The following is a 4,599-nucleotide window of genomic DNA, read 5'->3' as shown; positions in this document are numbered from 1 at the left end:
TATACCCTGTGGGGTGTGTTCCAGTGACTCAGCTAATCTCTGGCACGCCTTCCCCTCTGCTGCGCACGCTTCTCCCTGTGCCGCTGTCGAGGATCCAGCCAGCACTTATCTCCTTCATCGCTGTCCACCTGTGGCTGCGGGGACGTGCTTGGCTCTGGGCCTATCTCTTGGCCTTCGGTGTCCTCTGGAGGCATTGCCAGAGAGGAGGGTCCTGGAGAGGGAGGCCTTGCCAACTCCTCTCCCTCACTCTCAGAGTCTGCATCTGTCGATAGCCCAGGCTCAGGCAACGGAGCCACAACACCCGCTTAGAGAGGGCTGAAAAACATTGTGAAGCTGTATATAAGTCTAATTGCTATGGCTATTGCTATCTCTGCTGACATTATTAAACCAACCTGAATAGGGTTTTTTTTCTCTCTCTTATTTTGAGATTGGCTGCTCTTTTGTCCTCTTAGCTATGTTCATCCCATTTTACACTAGAGTTTTTGCATCTGGATTAAGATTAATGGGAGTGCAGTGTTCCAATATTTGAGGAGCTGCCACAAAGAAGAGGAGATCAGCCTATTCTCCAAATTCTCCATTTTTTGCTTGTCCACCTGAAGGCAGGACAACAAGCAATAGATGGAAACTCATCAAGGAGAGAAGCAACCTAGAGCTAAAGAGAAATTTCCTGACAGTGAGAACAATTAAGCAGTGGAACAACTTGCCTCCAGAAGTTGTGAATGCTCCAACACTGGAAGTTTTTAAGAAGATGTTGGATAACCATTTGTCTGAAGTGGTGTAGGGTTTCCTGCCTGGGCAGGGGGTTGGACTAGAAGACCTCCAAGGTCCCTTCCAACTCTGTTATTCTATTCTATTCTAACCTGCAGAAGAATGTATTTCTGAGATGTCTCGTTAATTTAATACAGCTAAAACAGCAGTAAGACTTAAGGGATTTCATGCTAGTCCTAGTGAGAACTATCGTAACCCGATTCTAATGTATTGAAGAAATCCTTTTCTGTCAAGGAGGAAAAGCGGGGAGGAATGGGGGGAGAGGAAAGGGAAGTAGGGGAGGAGAGGAGAGGAGGAGGAAGAAAGTAGAACAGTAGAAGAAAGTTTGTACAGTCACCCACGCTCTTGTCATCTCTCGCCTGGATTACTGCAACGCCCTCTACATGGGGCTGCCCTTGGGGTGCATTCGGAGGCTCCAGCTGGTCCAAAATGCAGCCGCGCGGGTTGTTACCGGAGCTTCCTGTTACTCCCGTGTTACACCTCTCTTGCGCGAGTTGCACTGGTTACCAGTAGTCCTCCGGATCCACTTCAAGGTGCTGGTGCTTACCTATAAAGCCCTTCATGGCATGGGCCCGGGGTACTTGCAGGAGCACCTACTGCCAGCCTCTGACCGACCAGCGCGCTCGCATAGGGCAGCCCTCCTCTGGGTGCCGATGGCCAGGCAATGTCGGTTGATGGCGCCCAGGATGAGGGCGTTCTCTGTGAGCGCGCCGACCTTCTGGAATGGTTTACCCACCGGGCTCCGCACGGCTCCAGACCTCCGCTCCTTCCGCAAGGACCTAAAGACGTGGCTTTTTAAACAAATCGCCTGACCTGCGGGGTGTTTTTAGTTTGGTTTTAATATGGGTTTTAATTATTGTATTTTTAATTTATCTAAATTTATTTTTTACTGTTCTATGGTTTTAATCCTTTGTGAGCCGCCCCGAGTCCTTCGGGAGAAGGGCGGCATATAAATTTGACCAAATAAATAAATAAATAAATAGAAGAGGAGGGGAGGGAGGGAGGGAGGGAGGGAGGGGAAAGAAAGAAGAAGGAGAAGAAGGTTTGTTGTGAAAAGTGGGAAAATAGGGGGTAGAAGAGCAACCCGAAATGTGATTAAAATGTCTTATTTTTATGCTTTCGTTAGAAAAAAAAATATGTGTATATATGATCAATTATATTCAAGGTTGACTCAGCCTTCCATCCTTCCGAGGTAGGTAAAATGAGGACCCAGATTGTGAGGGCAATAAGCTGACTTTGTATAAAAAAGAACACCGCTTGTGGGGGCCAAAAGCCCTACTAAGCAGGTATATACAAAAGTATGAAGGCTATTTGCTTAACGCATTGTAAGCCGCCCTGAGTCTCCGGAGAAGGGCGGCATATAAATCGAACCAATAAATAAATAAATAAATAAATAAATAAATAAATAAATAAATAAATAAATAAATAAATAAATAAAATTATGGATAAGAGAATGTACATTTACAATATGTATATGAGAAATAAAAATAAAAAACAATTTTTTAAAAAAAGAAAAGAAATCCTTTTCTGTCATTGGTGTGAGGCTACCAAGAGTTGATCAGTAGTTGCTATCAGTAGCAACAAGAAGACACAGTTGTCCATTCCTGCACGAGAAAGCAGAAAACGTTTTGGATAGAGAGAGAGCGATTGATTTGAAAAAGGGGTAAAAGAGATTGGACAATCATTTGCCTGAAATGGTATATAAGGTTTCCTGCCTGAGGAGAGGGTTGGACTAGAAGATCTCCAATGTCCCTTCCAACTCTGTTATTCTGCTCATAGTCTCTTGTTATATTCCGCATATCTAACACTAAATCCGAATTAACAAAAAGCAGCTGCTATGTTCACATAACTCATTATTAGCCAAGCAAACCAGCAGAAGCCGACTTTAAAAGATGGCGCCTCGCGTCCTGACGCATTTGCTTGCTCTCCACAGATGGTGAACCACAAACTACCGTTCTTACCGCCTTGTTGTTGTAGATTGTTTTGTAGTTGTTTGGTTTCTAGGTAAACAGCGGACCTCGTTCTACGAAGTTGTAGAGGGGTGTGAATGAATGTCGGAGAACATGAAAACCACTTAAAACACAAAACCTAGAGGTTCACGGACTTGTCCAGGAAGATTTCTTTATTAGATAGCAAGGTTTCTTTATTAGAGGAAGAATAGAATAGAATAGAATAGAATAGAATAGAATAGAATAGAATAGAATAGAATAGAATAGAATAGAATAGAATTAGAGAAGGAATAGAATAGAATAGAATAGAATAGAATAGAATAGAATAGAATAGAATAGAATAGAATAGAATTAGAGAAGGAATAGAATAGAATAGAATTAGAGAAGGAATAGAATAGAATTAGAGAAGGAATAGAATAGAATAGAATAGAATAGAATAGAATAGAATAGAATAGAATTAGAGAAGGAATAGAATAGAATTAGAAAGGAATAGAATAGAATAGAATAGAATAGAATAGAATAGAATAGAATAGAATAGAATAGAATAGAATTGAATTCTTTATTGGCCAAGTGTGATTGGACACACAAGGAATTTATCTTCAGTGCATATGCTCTCGGTATACATAAAAGATACGTTCATCAAGAATGAAAACTTCTACAAAGATTCCACAAGAATCTCTGTGGGGGTGCGTGAGTGGAACGGGGACAGAACAGATGAAGTATAGTGCAGGTAGTCCTCAACTTACAATGGTTTGCTTAGTGACCACTCAAAGTTACAACAGCACTGAAAAAAAAAGTAACTTGTGACCGCATTTCACACTTATGACTGTTGGCAGCTTCCTCAGGGGTCACACATGACCAAAATTCGGATACTTGGCATGGCAACTGGCATAGATTTATGATGGTTACAGTGTCCCCTTTCGTGATCTCCTTTTGTGACCTTCTGGCAAGCAAAGTCAAAGCCAGATTCACTTAACAGCCATGTTACTAACTTAAGAAGTGCAGGGATTCACTTAGCAACTGTGGTAAGAAAGGTCATAAAATGGGGCAAAACTCACTTAACAACTGTCTCACAGGAAGTGGTTGGCCCATGCCTTTGAAAAACCTGACCAACAGCGCAGACAGTTTTAACATCTACTGTACCAGCTCCTTCAGTAACAGGAATGTTGGGCTCGGTTATGGTCATAAATCAGGGATTACTGTATCCTAAACTACAGTAGTGGCCAAAATTGTGGAAACCTTTTGGGAAAAGTATATTTTCTAATACTAGCTAATAACACCACTTTTTTTTTGAAGTACCATAAAATGATATATCAATGGAAAGATAATTTAATCAAGAATGTAATGCAATAACTTTTATGAAGGATTTGCTATTAGAATAGCAGTAACAGTATAAAGAAAAAAAGTGAAACATGTAGAAAAAAACAGATATACAAAAATTATCATGTCAGTTAATACTTAGTTGGGTAACCTTTAGCATGAATTACGGCCTTACAACGTCTTCCCATGGAGTGGAACCAAGTCTTTGAGTTCTGCAGCTGTTATAATGTGAAACCAAGATGGAATGATGGCTTCTATTAACTGGGTTTTACTGCTGAGTCGCCTCTGACTAACCAGTTTCTTTAGTCGGCTCCATAGGATTTTCCATTGGGTTAAAGTCTGGGCTATTCCCAGGTCATTCCAGCAGTGGAATAGGATTATCCTGAAACTCAAAAAAAAATAATAATGGTGTTATTAGCCATCAAACCTCAAAAATACACGGTTCCTAAAAGGTTTCCGCAATTTTGACCACTTCTGTACAGTAATCGTCATGGCCTGTGTTGGCAGGATGAATTGAAAATGAAATGCAAAAGATAAAAGATAAAGGAATATCACTATTTAC

The sequence above is a fragment of the Pantherophis guttatus genome, chromosome 7 (genome assembly GCF_059756535.1).
Source record: "Pantherophis guttatus breed Tessera chromosome 7, ASM5975653v1, whole genome shotgun sequence".
NCBI lineage: Eukaryota > Metazoa > Chordata > Lepidosauria > Squamata > Colubridae > Pantherophis > Pantherophis guttatus.
This window is presented reverse-complemented; position numbering follows the sequence as displayed.